Source organism: Mus pahari, chromosome 1 (genome assembly GCF_900095145.1).
Source record: "Mus pahari chromosome 1, PAHARI_EIJ_v1.1, whole genome shotgun sequence".
NCBI lineage: Eukaryota > Metazoa > Chordata > Mammalia > Rodentia > Muridae > Mus > Mus pahari.
Genome location: NC_034590.1, coordinates 170,727,855 through 170,745,367, shown reverse-complemented (window position 1 = coordinate 170,745,367; position 17,513 = coordinate 170,727,855).

Sequence of the window (17,513 nt, the reverse complement as noted above, 5' to 3'; positions counted from 1 at the left end):
AGAGAGAGAGAGAGAGAGAGAGAGAGAGAGAGAGAGAGAGAGAGAGAGAGAGAGAGAGAGAAACAGACGACAGACAGACAGACAGACAGACACGGAGACACAGAGACACAAAGAGAGACAGAGAAAGACTCCATGCAGAGAACAGAGCAGAGAAGGAAAGAATGAAAACTTTTACGTGGGTGACTCCACTGTTCTGTGTGCTATCTCATGGCATCAGCTTACACTGTGAAATTCTTGTCCACTGTAGATTGTCCCCTCCCTCAAGCTCTTTCCTGATAACAATGTTAAGTGGAAGTGGAGACTTTATAGACTCACAGCTGGCTCTAGAGAAAAGGCTCACACTGAAGCCAGGCATGTCCTTGCTCACTAAATTATCACCTCCCTAGATCCTGTCTTCCAAGAACCTCTAATTCCATCCATTTGCCTGCAAATTTCATGATGGCCTTGTTTTAAATAGCTGAATAGCATTCCATTGTATAGATGTACCACATTTTCTTTATCCATTCTTCAGTTGAGTTCTGGGTTGTTTCCAGTTTCTAGATATTATGAGTAAAGCTGATATGAATATTATCGAGCAAGTATCCTTGTGGTATAAAGGAACATCTTTTGAGTATATGCTCAGGAGTGGTATGGCTGGGTCTTAGGGTAGAACTGTTTCCAATTTTCTGAGAAACCACCAGATTGATTTCCCAAGTGGTTGTACAAGTTTGCACTCCCATCAGTAGTGGAGGAGTGTTCCCCTTGCTCCACATCCTAGCCAGCATCTGCTGTCACTTGAGTTTTTTATCTTAGCCATTCTGATGGATGTAATGTGGAATCTCAGAGTCATTTTGATTTGCATTTCCCTGATGACTAAAGACACTGAACATTTCTTTAAGAGCTTCTAACCCATTCAAGACTCCTCTGTTGCGAATTCTCTGTTTTGCTCCCCATTTTTAAATTGTGTTATTTGGTTTGTTGTGTCTAATTTCTTGAGTTCTTTATATATTTTGAATATTAGTCCTCTGTCAGATGTAAGGTTGGTGAAGATCTTTGCCCATTCCGTAAGCTTCCATTTTGTCCTATTGGTGATGTCCAACCCTACATCTGACAGTGTGTAATACCATATGTGTCTTTTGGGGTCTGGGTTTCCTCACTAAACACTAACCCAAACGCCAAAAGACACATATGGTATGTACACACTTATAAGTGGACATTAGTCATAAAGTACAGGATAACCAGGCTACAATACTCAGACCCAAAGAAACTAAATAATGAGGATGTCCCAAGGGAGGATGCATGAATCTCACTCAGAAGGGGGAAACTAAATAGTCATCGGAGGTAGATGGAAGGAGAGACCTGGATGGGAAAGAAGTTGAGGAGGGGAAAAGTGATGGGGATCAGATGTTGAAATGGGGACAGGAGAGGGATAGGAGTGAAAATGGAAATTGTTGGGGGGCATCTCTGGGACTATTGGGAGACCTGGAACAGGGGAGGCTCCAGGGAGTCTACAGGGGTGACCCTATCTGAGATTCCTACCATTGGGGGATATGGAGACTGAAGTGGCCACCTCCTGTAGCCAAGTGGAGCTTCCAGTGGAGGGAGGGGGACAACATTCCACCCACAAAACCTCCGACACAAAATTTGCCCTGCCTACAAGATGTGCAGGGATAAAGATGGAGCAGAAACTGAGGAAATGGCCAACCAATGACTGCCCCAACTTGAGACCTAGCCCATGTGAGAAAGCCAACCCCTGACACTATTAATGATAACTCTGCTATACTTGCAGACAGGGTTGTAGCATAAATATCTCCTGAAAGGCTTTATCAAGCATCAAATGGAAACAGATGCAAAGACCCACAGCCAAGCATCAGGTGGAGTTCAGGGAGTCGTGGAAGAGTAGGGGATAGAATCGAGCAAGCCGAAGGGGTCAAGGACACCACAAGTCCTACAGAGTCAACTAAGTTTGGCCCATGGTGGCTCATAGAGACTGAACCACCAACCAAAGAGCATGCAGAGATGAATCAAGGCCCCCTACACGTTTGGAGCCGATGTGCAGCTTGGTCTTCATGAGGGCCTCCTAGCAATTGAAATAGAGGCTGTCTCTGACTCAGTTGCCTGCCATTTTGTCCCCTTCCCCTAGCTGGACTGCCTGGTTGGGCCTCAGTGGAAGAGGGGGTGCTTAGTCCTTTGGGGACTGGATGTCCCAGGGCAGGTTGTTACCCAAGCAGGGCTTCCTCTTCCTTGAGAAGGGGAGGGGGTAATGGGGAAGGGATTTATAAGTGCAGGGCTGAGAGGAGAGGAAGAAATGGGGCTGTGATTGGAAGATAAATAAATAAATAATAGATGAAAGAAAGAAAGAAAGAAAGAAAGAAAGAAAGAAAGAAAGAAAGAAAGAAAGAAAGAAAGAAAGGAGGGAGGGAAGGAAGGAAGGTAGAAAGAGAAAGAAAGAGAGAGAGAGATAGAAAGAAAGAAAGAAAGAAAGAAAGAGAGAGAGAGAGAGAAAGAAAGAAAGAAAGAAAGAAAGAAAGAAAGAAAGAAAGAAAGAAAGAAAGAAAGAAAGAAAGAAAGAGAAAGAAAGAAAGGCTGGAGAGGTGTCTCAGTGGTTAAGAGCACTGACTGTTCTTCCAGAGGTCCTGAGTTCAATTCCCAGCAAGCACATGGTGGATCACAACTATCTGTAATGGAATCAGATGCCCTCTTCTGGTGTGTTTGAAGAAAGCAACAGTGAACCCATATACATAAAATGAATAAATAAATCTTCTTAAAAATGTAAAAATACATGCATGCATGCATACATACATACATACATACACACATACATACCTAATCTCTGTCTCAGTCTAGGGCAATGGTTCTCAAACTTCCTAACGGTGTGAGCTTTAACACAGTCCCGTATGCCATGGTGACCCCAACTATGTTATTCATAACTATAATTTTGCTACTATTATGAAATGTAATGTGCATTTGGATGGTCTTAGGTTGAGAACCAGTGGTCTAGTGATGTTATCAGTGAGAAAATGTGAGAAAAGGCAATGAAGAGAATTGTACACTGTCACATGCTGGAGAAGCATCAAAGCAGGGTATGGGGTGGAAGGCCACTGGGGAGGGCAGAGCAGGCCTCTTGGCAGCCTAGAGAGCTCTGGCTGGTCAGGAATGGTCACTTGGAGGAGGGGACAGGTCTGGGGACCTGACTGCTTTTTCTGACAACCCTATGAGATTTCAGATCTGCAGCTCAGAAAGGTGGAGTGAGTTGATGAACACCACACAGTCAACACTGATAATCTTGGACCATCAGGCCCCACTCATGCTCCTGACACTCACATGTGTCAGCACTGACTATTCAGTCTATACTGAACTATTCTTAACTAGCTGACTATCTACACAGATTTTCAGTGTGTGTGTGTGTGTGTGTGTGTGTATGTGTCTGAGTCTCTGTGAATGAGTCTCTGTGTGTGAGCCTGTGTGTATTTGTGTGTCTCTGTATCTCTGTGTATGATTCCATGTGTATGTGTCTCTATCTTTGTGTATGAGTCTGTGTGTGTGTGTCTGTGCGTGTGTGTCTCTGTGTATGATTCTGTGTGTGTGTGTGTGTGTCTGTGTCTGTGTATGATTCTCTGTGTGTGTCTGTGTGTCTCTGTGTGGGGTTCTGCATGTTTCTGTATGTCTGAAAGGTCTAGAGGTCAACATCCAGTGTCATCAATCTTGTAAGTTTTCTCTCACTGACATGGAGTACAGTAAGTAGTCTAGACTAGTCAGCCAACAGGTCTCAACCTGGCTATAAGTCCCCGATACTAGAATCATGGAGGGTGCCATCATGCCCAGCTTATCATGGGTTAGGGTTAGGGTTAGGTACTGGAGATCAAACTGTACTCATTGTGCCGTTTCCTCGGCCTCCATCTATACATTTTCCCCCTTCCTGCTCAGCCTCATTCTAAAAGGATTTCAAAACTCCTAGGCTTCCTGAATTACCGAGTCTTCTTTAAACACAGCACTCCACGCCTCCAACTGGGCTAGTGGTACAGAAATCCAAGGAAGATAAATCTTTCTGGCATACAGGTCCTCACATACAAGGGTGCCTGGCTGTGCTTCTTCTGCTCCTCCAGGTGCTTGGGACGCTCTGGTCTTCTGATGAGAGGACCTAGGGGTTTCCACGGAGTGAGAGCTTCATCATGTCATATAACCACCATCAATTTTCCAGCGTTCTTACATGCCTCGGGAAACTCAAGTTTGCCTTCCATGGCAATCCTCCCCCTGCCAGCCCCTCGCAACACACAAAACCACCCACCTCCTTGATGATGGATCTGATGTTCCCCAAGGAATCAAACGATGAATGTGTGCTCTGTGGCTGCATCTGTCCCGGTGAGTGCAGGGTGGCATCACCACACAGTGCATCTCCCCATCGCTGAGGAGTTGCACCTTGGAGATGGCAGTTCATAGTAGCTATGGTTGTTTCTTCTGGCTGTGGGCCAAGGTTGTGGGTTGATGAAACGCGTTGCAACAACCTAGTGAAATGCAAGTAAATGGGCCACTTCCCAAACCTCTTGCATCTGCCAACAACAGGTATGTTACATCAGGGCCACCCAGGACCTGCTCTTTTCCCAACCAGATGTGAAACTAAGGACCATTCATTCCTGAGTCGTTTGCCAGATGCAAAAAGAGGCTGCTGTTCTGGGAGCTTTTATGGGCTCAGTACAGATGCTTAGCCTTACCCAAGGTCAGGGTCTCTTCCCAACCATTTTATGCTCAGAATCTCTGCACAGGTGAGAGTTGTGGTCATGAATATTTAATAGTTGAGGAAAAGAAGACACAAAGAGCTGGCATGACTAAACCAAGACCATCTGGCTAGAGAGGAAGAGGATGAGGAGGAAGAAGAGGAGGAAGAGGAGGAAGAAAAAGAGGAGGAGGAGAAAGAGGAGGAAGAGGAGAAAGAGGAGAAGGAAGAGAAGGAGGAGGAGGGGGAAGAGGAGGAGGAGGAAGAGGGAGAGGAGGAAGAGGATGAGGATGAAGAGGATGAAGAGGATGAAGAGGACAAGGAGAAAGAGGAGGAGGAGGGGGAAGAGGAAGAGGAAGAGGAGGAGGAAAAGGAGGAGGAGGAGGAAAAAGGGGAGAGGGAGGGGGAGGAAGAGAAGGAGGAGGAGGAGGAAGAGGAGGAACTGTGTCCAGGGAAGTAAATGTCACACAAAGTAAGATGCAAAAGTCCTAGCCTCCATGTAAAAGTCAGGACTTCCTCTCCAGCTGTCATTATAGGCCAATGAGAAAAAAACCAGTTGTTGAGTTGACATGGAGAGAGAGATTTTGATGCCTAGTTGCATTTTCCATGCACACAAAAGGCACACGTAGCAAAGAAAGTGAGGAGAAACAGAGATAAAATTATCTTAAATGTCCGTAGTTACGGGCCTGAGCTAGTAACTGCTAGTACCACGTTGGTACCCTGGCTCTGATCAACTTGTAGCTTGTGGGACAGCACAGCTATTCCCAGACCCTCCAGGGAATCAAGCCTAGTCTGTCAGTGACCGTCAAGGAGATGAAGCAGTCAGAATCTTTGCCCCCATATTGACAACACCACTCAGAGGAAAGTCATACCCCAGGCAGAATCTTAATTCTTGCTGTGGTGTGTAACATTGACTTTCTTACCTGAGGAGTTCTGAATGAGACAGAAGTTTGTCTTCATCCAGAGAGGCAATGTCAAGAAATCATATTCTGGGGGTGAACCCAGAACATATTTGACTCCTGTTAGTTCTGAGAGAAAAGGAGAGAAAATCAGAGACCAACACACATGCTCTCCCCTCATACTCCAGTCATGCCTTGTGCTAGCAGGGTCCTTGAAGGGCCTCAAGGAACACACAGTGAACACACAGTGGGCAATGAGGAGTGTCAGGGAACAATCAGATTCCTGAATGCTCATGTTCAGAAGGGGCCTTCAAAGACCTTGCTTGGCACGGGGAACTAGACCATGAGCTGCATGGCTTATTTGAAATATGTTACTTTAAATTTTGATCACAGCCGGGGTACTAACATGGTACTAGCAATGGTGGAAGAGGACAGGAAAGTGGAGGAAGGGGAAATTTTATTCTACTATCCTATTTATCCCACTATATCTAAATATTAATTCACCAGGGAAATAATTAGGATAGTTTTTATTCTTTCTGTAATATTGTATCTCTTACTTATAGGTCATGGCAATTTGGACTTACTTAGCTACTTTCACTTGATATGTTCCATGAGGAGCAACCACTTTCTAAGACTATGGAAGCGGGACCCCACGCTCACCTTGATGGGTTGCTGCAAGATGTTTTAAACACACTGTGAGAATCATCTATCTATCTCCCATCCATGTGGGGTGGTCACATCTGTTAGGAAGACTTTTTTCTTTATTTACTGTGCATGTGTGTGATGGATGTACATGTGTGTACATGTGTGTATGACCAATCCAGCCTGCCTGGTGGAGGCCAGAGTTGCAGGTGACTTCCTCACTTGCTCTCTACCCTACCTTCGGAAACAGTCCTACTGTATCTGTTTCAGCTAAACTGTCTGGCAAGCAAGCCCCAGGGACCCACTTGTCTCTGTGGCAGCAACTGGACTTACAGGTGTATTGCCACACTTGGTTTTTTGTTTTTTGTTTTTTGTTTTTTGTTTTTTGTTTTTTGTTTTGTTTTGTTTTGTTTGTTTGTTTGTTGTTTTGTGTGTATGCTGGAGTTCTCCTACATGTACCACACAGACTTTACCCATTGAACAATCTCCACGACCCCATCCCTAGACCCTTCTGGAAACTTACTTCAACCTAAACCCAGTGTCAACTCCACCCCCAGTGATTCATTCTTACACAAAACCCCAAAGCCCACATCTTCAAATGGGCATCACTGTAAGAAAAAGTTCTTTCCTTTCTTAATAGGTTGCTATTAATGAGCTAGGCTTAGCATGACCCAGAAGTTGACCCTCTAGGTCTTGTGTCACAGCAGCTGAGAGTCTGAGTTTTATAGATGTAAAAACAGTTGTCCTATAAACATAGTGAACTTACCCAGGAGCACAAGGCTACTCAGCCAATAACCCATCTTCAGCCCACATCCTTCACTACTCCAGAGTTCAGAGCCACCTGAAGCTTTCTGTCTGCTGCTGTTCAAAGGCCACAGGGAGCCCCCAGGACAGTACTGTTGCTGCTAGACAAAAAACTATCTCCAGTAGCATGGCATTCTCTGTGGATCTCATCCATTACTGATTACATCACCCCTGCCAGTCATTGTTTGACCTAGTGCGTGAATTCAAGGCTACTGCTCCTTGTCCACTTGAATCCCTCCCTACTGGAGGTTTAGAAGATCTTTGGAAACTGGCAGCAAAGCAAACAGGCAGAAATGCACAGAAAGACCTGGGATATCATCAAATGGCTCAAAGGCTTGAGATTTCCAATAAAAAGGAAGCACACGATTCAAAGAATTAGGCAAAATACACACCCTGTGTGAGTGTGCCACAGAACTTCAGGGGCTATCAAGATAGCACAAGCACAACGGGGTGGAAGAGGAACATGAACACACGCCAGAAAACCCGCAGGGATCGAGACTCCACTGATGCTATGTGTTAGTAAAACCTGTGCTGGTCATCTTTCCATCACTACAATCAATATCTGAGCTAATTAACTTACAAAGCAGAAAGGTTCACTTGGGTTCCCAGTGTTGAAGGCTCCAGTCCAAACTGGATAGATCTGTGGCTTTGAAGTTCCTGGTGGGGGTTGGGATGGGTAGATAGCTCATCATGGCAGGAGCTTAAGGCAGAACATGACTTCTCACACCATAGCTTGGAGGTGAAAGAAAGAGGAAGAGACTGGGGTCCTACCACACACTTAGAGGGCATACTCCCAACAGCCACAATGATCTCCCAGGATGCCCCACCTCCTCATGTCCATCTCCTCCCAACAGTACCTAGCTAGGATCAAGCCTTCATCATATGTGTCTTGGGGGACCTGCCAGATCTAAATTGCGACATCCTTAGACTCCATCTGTCTTCACTAGTATCTAGACCTGTGTGGGATGCATATTACCAGATTAGAGATTATCTGTAGTGCCCATTTAAAACATAACTCTTTTGTCTTGAATAACAGAGGAAATTACTAGAAGCACTTATTTATGGCAAATCATTTTGTCTTTTATTTGACTACAATATTCTTCAACTTTCCAGGAAACCGGAAATCGTTGCGCATTTGAGGGAGGTGACACAGAAGACAATTGCGTTGGTTGGAAAAAGATGGAGGTAGTAGCCCCATGTCAGAGTCATGACCATGAAATCTGAACTGAATATTTTTTTTTGCCAAGCTGCTTCTACATATACAAAATACCTGAGTTGATGGTGAAAATATATTCAGGATGGGCAGACATACGAAGGGAACTATCTGGAATTCATAACTGTCACTTCAGGGACTATAGGGAATCTCAATGAAACACACACACACACACACACTTAACTGCTCGTAAGGAAAGCCTCTTCTGTGTCAGTTCATAAAGGTATACATACAAAGAAGTCAGGATCAAAGTCAGTGATCAGTAGATTCCAGAGGGATATGCTATAATTAACAGATGGTAAAACATTTGCTTTCCAAACATAAGGACCTGGCTCAAACCTGCAGAGTCCATGTAAAAACTCCAGGCATAGTAGTCTGCATTTGTTATCTTGGTGTTATGAAGGCACAGACAGGAAGAGCTTTGGAGCTCATTGGCCAGTCAGTCTAGACCAATTTGCAATCTACAGACCAGTGAGGGACTGTCTCGCACAGAAAGGTAGATAGCACCTGAGAAAGAACACACAAGAGTGGTCATTGGCCTTCACATGCATACGACACACAGAGAGACCTGTACATACCTACATGGGCATGCATGCAACACAAACACACACACACACACACACACACACACACACACACACATCATACACACACACCTGCAATACACACCTGTACATACACATCTGCACACCCACACCCATGCACATACTTGCACATACATTCCTACACACATACACCTACATACAAACACCTGCACACACCCCTACACACACACAGACCTGCACACAAACACAGAGTCTTGACAATAGCATCTGACTTACAGTCTGATTTGTGGTCTCAATTGTCCTAATGGGGGTATTCCTATGACTACAGACACCTGGGGTACTTAAAGATGGTTACTGGTCCTCCAGGGCTGTCCCAGGGAACTACAGTATCTGTACCACAGTCCTTGTTCCTTCTTGTACAGCACACACCACTATCTACTCTTGTTTCTACCATTTATCTGTCCAAGTGGGTTTGGGGGTGGGATCAAACCCTCAAGAATGAGAGTCCAGGCAACCAATCAGGGACACAACCAGTCCATGTCACCTTGGGTCCTCAAGAACCTAAGTCTCTGAGACTGGACATTGAGATAAACTGGTCAAATGGCCAGAGGCATAACACCTTCTGAATGTCCACACTTGTTGCCAGTCCCCCTTCTGTTGATTAGAGTGATCTTTGTCCCAGACAACATCAACACACCCTGTACCCTAAGAATACCAGGAGTGTGGCTGTCATTTCTATCTTAGCACAAAGGGATTAAGACACTAAATCCAGTATCACTCCCTGTACCCTGCATTCCCCAGCTAGAGTAGAGAGCCAGGACTCAAAGTCAGGTCAGGCAGCTTATTCCTTCCCAACTACCTATGTGAGACAACATGCATATTTTTGTTCTGTGTCCACAGATGCCAGCAGAAACCTAAAGTGTGTATTCAGGGGAGAGGAGAGACCATTGGCAGCAGGGCCCTTGCAGTCACGCCTGGGGTCTAACTCTCTTGCTCCTTCAGAATCTGTATAGCCCTTCGGCATTGAGCCCTGGGCACTAGGAACTAGGCAACAGGCTCGCAGGTTCATCAAAACATGGCACTAAAATGGACTGAGTTTTGCTCTGCTCACATGGCTGCACTCAGCAGTGAGAGAGTATGGGGACATCACAGACCCTGTCTGTCCCTAACAGCTTGGAAGCTGGACAGTCCGTGCTGCATCCCAGTATATCATGGGGACCAAATGTGTTGGAGGCGTGCAAAGGCTGTGAGATCACTGTGTGGTGATGTCATTGTCACTTCAGGAGATGAAGGCAAGACAACCCCCTCCAGGACACCCTGAGTGTCCCTGTCATGTCTGAGTGTTCTGTGGGGCTCCCTCCCAGATGATGGGTTTTTAGAAGGCCTGAGATGGGAATGCTTGTCATGGCCACATCTGTACAACAGCTCTAGGTTAAGGAATCCCATGAACGCCTCAGAGATGTAATATTGGTTAAGGGATTTGGAGAGCTGGACTGGAGAGATGGCACAGTGGGTAAAGTGCTTGTTGGACAAGCGTGAAGACCTGCGTCCAATTTCCAGCACCCATGTTGAAAAACTGGGAACGGTTCCAGACACTTCAAAGTCCAGTTTCAGAGAGTAGAGGCAGATGTATCGATCCCTGGGTCAGCCAGCTTAATGAATAGGTAAACTCCAGATCTAGTGAGACACCATCTGGATAAGAGAGATGGCTCTTGAGAAATAATATTCTAGGTTGACTTCTGGCTACACAGACATCATGTTCATGCACATGGGCACACACACTTATATGCACTTGTACATGAACATACACACACAGTATACACACACACACACACACATACACACACACACAAACACACACACACATGCATACATATATATAGTGGAGAAAATCTCAGGAGATGCTCATTTCAGCCAATGACACATGTGCCAGACCCCAACTGTTGTTGTCTGGGTTACTGTGGTTCAGAGGGTTAAACAAAGTCCCTGAGTTTGGCTGTGACTTTTGCTCCTACCCGCCTGAGTAGCTCACGGCCTAGAGGGAGTCTTCCTAGAGGCTCTTGCTGGACTCTCCCTGTAGAAGAGCCACTCAGCCTACCCACCTCTCCTAGCCATGGCTCAGCCTCTGGGGACAAAGCCTCAGAGGAACCAATTTTCTGAAGTGCTGTATAATTAAAGCCTCCCAGAAGCAAATCTCCACTCGTCACCAGGAAGAGAAAACAGGAGCATTCCTGTGACTACTTCCTACCTTGTGCAGAGCAGGTTCCTTCTGGAGCCGACTCCAAATGCTCGGTGGAGGACCTCGTCCAGGGTGGCTTCTCGAGGCCCCTGAAGGGAAGTCGTGTCTTCTTCAGTATGCCAGTCCAGCGAATACAGAATCCGCCAAAAGGGCTGCTATTAATAGAATATTTGGGGCAGGCTTGGGGCTTTGCTTTACTCTATTTTGTTTTGTGTGTGTGTGTTTTGTGCAGTTTGTGAGAGAGTGACTGATGTAGTTCATGAAATGCCTGGCAGTCTGAATACTCTTTACGTATAATGTTTCTACATGAGGGATTATTCATTGAGCCACTAACCATTTAGTGATCCTCTGATGTCTACAAGACAGCTGTATAAATGCTGGAGAAAAAGAAAAATAATGAAATCCCTGCCTTTATGTGTTCTTGTGGGAGAGAGGAACAGTGATACAATAATAAGATACAGCTGTTAAATATGATTAATAATAGATGCTCTGCCAAAAACTAAAACAGAAAGGTCTAGTGCTGTAGGGCTAGATTTTGGAGGCATGGGGTTTAACTTGTGCAAATGTCCTGGGGCAGGACTGAGTGCAGCTGAATTGGAAATGCTGACATTTCTTGAAGCAGCAGGGCTGGAGGGTGGTGAACAGGGTCCAGTCAATAGCCCTGCTCTGAACGTGGCTCCTTCAGTATGGCTTACTCAGCAACACACTGTAACAGATCTTCCCCACCTCCATCCCCCTGGGGTACCATCCTGAAACTCTGAAGAAAAATAACACCCTCTGGCCACCCTCTGCTTTTCTCCAGTAGCTTCCACAGCGATGAAGAGACTTCATAAAAAGAGTTCCCTGGGTGAGTGTGTTCTTTCCACTCCGTCAAGCCAACCCAGGGTGGCTGCTCTCAGTACACCACCTCGGTCGTTGATAATAATTGTTGCATTAATTGGTGCTGTCCGGACCAGACAGAACGTAAAAGATCCCACTGTGTCCAATAATTAATGTTTCTTCCCTCACTGCAACGCCATTAATAAGGGGGCTCTTCCAAGAATCGGGTAATTGGCTGGCTAGGCGTCATTAGAGTATTTATAGATAATCTTGGGTCTAGAGACAGAGAGGAAGGCTGACTGTGTTTATTTAGACACTATTATCTATCGCTAATGTGCTATCTGCGTGCCGATCGTCCCCATTCTCTGGGCTCTAATGATACAGGGCACACTCACAGTGTGACTTCCGTGACCTGCAAGTTGCCTTTGTCTCCGCTCTCCACAGCGGTCAGAGAAGGAGACAGAGGGCTTGCAACAGCTCCTGTAACTCTCATTCCTTCCTGGTGAACCTCTCCTTTCCTCTGAGAAATTTAGAATGAGGATCTCAAACTACCAGAAAGACAGTTTCTCCTAATTAAACCTCGGAGGAGGGGAGCTTTCTGGGCTTTGTGATTATCTGAAGGGTTTTTTGAAAATGGAAATCTCGTTGCTTTGTAGGAAGAGGAAGAAGAGGTAGGCAGCTTGGATTTCAAAGTGTCTCTCCAGCAATGAGGGACTGGAGCAGGCTGATCAAGTGAGTGGAAACTCACACACACACACACACACACACACACACACACACACACACACGTATGCACGCACACAGAGTGTGCATGTGCACATATACATATACATGTACATACATGAATACGCAAACTCACAGAAGCACACACACAAACCTACACACACAGAAGTACACACGTGCACATGTGCACACACACACACACACACACACATACACACATACAGGAGAACCATCACCATCACCAGGACAGTAGTGAACACATGTTTACTGACATGTACACAGTGAAATCATCTCCAGAAGAACACAACTCACAATCTGAGTCCAAAAGTCATTTTAAAAAGATAAAAAGGAGGCAGGCATGGTGGCACAAGTCCTTAATCCCAGCACTCAAGAGGCAGAGACAGGCAGTTCTCCATAGGTTCAAGATCAGCCTGGTCTACATACCAAGTTCCAGACTGGCCAAGGCTACACGGTGAGACCCTGTTTCTACATACATACATACATACATACATACATACATACATACATACATACACAAGTGGTCTAACATTATTGACATCTAATATTAGTGTTAAAAATCAAAGTACCCTGTAAATTTTCCCTTTGGTTCAAAAAAAAATCACACACACACACACACACACACACACACATACACACACACACAATCATTGTTTTAAATGCTGAAATTGTGACTGGGAGATAGCTCAATCTTCAAAGAGTTTGATGCATGAGGACTGAGTTCAGATCTCATCACCCCCCCTCCCACACACACACACACACACACACACAGCTGTATGTGCTGGCACACACCAGTTCTAGCACCGAGTAGGTGGGGACTGTACACTGCTGTGAGTTGTTGGCCGGGTAGTCTGGCTGAATCTGTGTGCTCCAAATTCAATGAAAGAATTTGACTCAAAGGTAATATGGGAGAGAGCAATTGAAAAGATACGGGAGGCATACACAAATGGACACTTTGTAGCAGCAATCTATTAAAAACAAATCTTGCTATGGGGAAGATGTTTCTCTGTTCAGCTCTACAGTGACTTGATTCATCTTACCCACTTCCAACCTGGCTTGATCTTAAAGCTGTTCTTTCCTTGTTTTTTGTTTTGACTTTTCCTTTGTGTGTATCTCTGCATGTGTGTGCTACATGTGTGTGTGTGCATGTGCATGTATTTGAAGCAGGGCTTCTCCTTGGTCTATAGCTATAGTTCATCAATTGGTTAGGCTGTCTATAGACAGTGAGCCCTGTTTCTACTTCTCGGTAAAGGGAACACAAGGCGGCACCACTACACTTTTCACATGAATTCTGAGAATCAAACTCCAGTCTTCACATTGTCAGGGCAAGCACTTTACCTACAGAGCTACCTCCCTGGCCGAGATTTGTTTGTTTACAACTGTGGATTCATGTAATCTGGGCTACCTTTGAAGTTGATTCGTATTGAAGGATAGCCTTAAATGCCTGCCCCTCCTGCCTCCACACCCCAAGTGCTGGATGGGGTTAGAGGTGTGTGCCCCCATGCCCAGCACTAGAAGCTCTTCTTTGTATGGTCTGTCTCTAGCCACATATGGCTTCCACAGCTTTCCCTTACAAAATAAAGCCACCCGATTGTGGACTAATGATTTCCCGGAAATAGGACTAGACAAGACAAGCATGTAGAATCACCATCTAAAACTCACCTCAGTAAACACTGCATGGTGCAAAACCCTGTGCTCGGGGTTAGGCACTGCTCTGTGTTGCATGGAATGTTAGGAAAAAGGAATACAGGAGGTCTCATGAGCTCAGCGCCTGCCTCTGAAATGAGCCTGGGGCTGATGAAGCTCATGCTGTGGGGTTGGACTTGGGAGGAGAGGGCAGCAGGTGTAAAAGGGGGACTGCCTACATATCCACATCTCTCAAGCAGGAGAACGTTGGCCTCATCTCTGAATGCATCTGCCTGGTAGATCCTCTCTCTGCTTCTCTCCTGTCTCACCTGTCTTCTCTCCACACACACAATCAAGAGCTTGGTTTGTCTCTGTTTTTGGAAAAAAAAAAAAGGGTCCCAGAACATTGACCTGTGTGTGAACGTATGATGTAATTTGCAAATTAAGTATGTAATGCTTTTAGCAACAATGTGGCCTTTCCTCCCGTACACCCCACCACTGGGACCAGCTAATTTGCGGGCACATCTGCTATAGGTGTTGGGGAATACTCTGGGAGATATTCTTAGCTCCTGGCCTGGGGTCTAAAGGTTGAGAGACTGGCTCCTGAGATACAATGTTGCCTGAGGCAGCAGTCAGGTAACAGGACCAATCAGAGATTTACAAGACATGGGCAAGTGGCCTTCCTAGATCAGAAAACCAGAATAAGAGTCCTACCGTTGCAAGCAGGTAACTCATAGCCACAGTAAAGGAAGGGAGAAAGCTGTTCCTCCAACAAGCAAAGGGTGAGAGTGCGCTTCTGATAGCACCTTAATTTGCATAGTGGCTGTTGTGTAGGTGGCTTTCTGCAGCTGCTAGAAAGAGGGATGCAAGGGAAGAGAAAAGAAGGTCTAGTCATCATGCTTGCCTGAAAGAACCTCCACTCCCACCCTTCAGATTTAACCTTGGCTCCTCAGTTTGCCTGGAGTAACATACAATCTTTCTTAAGATCTACATATGGCTTGGGGGCCCAGGTTTGGGGTTCAATCAGGCGACACCTTATTGTACCCATTTCTTAGGCTTTAAAGTTCAGAGATGACATAGTTGGTATACATTTCGAATAGTTTGAGCAGGACAGCACCTTAACCATGACATAGAACCAGACAAAAATGACACATGGCATATTTGCATAAGGGTGTGTGCTGATGTGATGTCACTAGTGCCCCCCAGACACTATTTAGGTGCACATGCTTAGGTATGAAATCAGAGTGCTATGATACAAACTGATAAGTGTATTGCTTTGAGTGAGGTGGCAAGATAGTTGTTATTTAAAGTGCTTGCTGGCAAGCCTGAGCACCCGAAACTCATGCCCAGGATCCACGTGGCAGAAGAGAAAACTGAACCCTGCAAACTGTCTCCTTCCTTGCACACATGTTCCATGGAATGCCCATTCCCACCCCAAAGACACAGGCACAGATACATACATACATACATACATACAGACAGACAGACAGACACACACACACACACACACACACACACACACACACATACACACTGTAACAATAGAAAAAGTCACAGGTGCCCAGTATTCCCAACACAGTGACTGCAACTTCGCCTAGCTCAAACAGAGCAGCTCCCTTCTCTTCCACAGACTATGGACATTGCACATTGTAGCACCACCCTGAATCCTTGAAATGGAGCAGCCTGGGAAAATGGCACAGAGTCCCCTCTCTGCACACGCCTCCCCCCAGACAGTGAGGACAGGGACAATATACTAGCCCCACACTGATCCTATCCAAGAACTATAAGCAGTGGTAAGAGAAACACCCTTCTTCTAACCAAGACCTTGGAAATACCTGCAAGTGGACTGGGTAAGACAGGAGCCCCCTCCACAGGCCAGAACCTTGCAGATCTTTCTGAGGCTCAGCTTAGGCTACCCAGAAGGACCAAGCCTGGTAGTGCTCTGTGGCTCACCCAGAAAATCCCAGGCCTGTTAGAAGCAGAAAGACCTTTGGGGAGCTGACAAGAGAACTCATTTCTCTGCATGTATCTTGATCTAGCACCCAGGCCAAGGAGCCTAAGAAGAGAGACCAATAAATATGATAAGCAGAAAGGGTTTCTCAGCCCATCTGTGGCCGAGAGACTGTCCAGATCCTCATGGACTGCTCCTAACCAGAAATCAGGGTGTCTGTGTGGGGCCTCTGAGTAGTGTGTGGCACCGGGCCTAGCAGCAGCGATAGACTCAGGGAAGCTACTCCACCTCAGCATCCTTTTAATGAGTCAAATCCTCTAGCTGCTGCTGGGGCCTCAGAGACCAGCTATTAATGAGCGCTTGGAATAGATGGAGCCTGTTTTATCCATGTACGGTGGCCTGGGAGAGACACTTCAATTTCCATCCCCCATCTGCTGCCATCTTCAAGTATCTCCTTAAGGGCAGGAAAACACTTCACCAATTTTGTCTTTAAAGAGACAAGTTCAAAGAGCACCGTGCCTCCACCAGCCCCATTCTATATGTGAGCTTTTTTTTCAATTTTCAAAGTATATATTTAGATTGTATACTGAAGCCTGAGATACCCGGCAGGCAGCAGGGCCCCAGCTGTACACATCTCTTTCTGCCTGCTGGACCTGTGGGAACTGGGTGTACCCAATTCACCTTAGCTTTAGGAACTTCATTCCCTAAGATGGAGACAGGTATAAGGTGCAGGGGCTACCATATTGGGATCCTATACATAGATCCTGCTATAGGTTAGCTGGCCAAATAGTTCTTGATTTGAGTCCCACAGTTGCATGTATGACCCCTAAAGTGTGTGTGAAAAGATGCCTGTGAAGGTGAAGCCAAAAGTGTACCCATAGCCTTCAGAACACTTTGAGGCCATACAAGGGGTATCTCTGGCCCAGGTCACAAAAGGAGTCAGGAGAAAGGACTATACATAGGGTGTGATTTCCAGGAGGCCTTCTGAAACTAGAGGAGTGTCCTGAATTGATAAGAAAAAGAAAGAAAGAAAAAGAAATATAGACCTTAGAAGAAAGTGTTCCTAGGAGGTCCTAGGACACCTGTGTTGTTCCAGAAGACTGTCATCTAGCATAGGAAGTGAGGGGACAGCTAGTGAGGGGACAGCCTAGTGGTGTAATACAGAGTAGGGTTTCCGGCTCTGACATTTGCCAGCTGTGTGGTTTTGTAAAAGTTGCTTAGCCTCTCTGAGTCTCTGCTTTTAATACATAAAATGGATAATAATTCCTCTGTCTACAGAACAGTTATAAGTATACCCAGCTAGCTGGGTATAGTGTGTGTGTGTGTGTGTGTGTGTGTGCG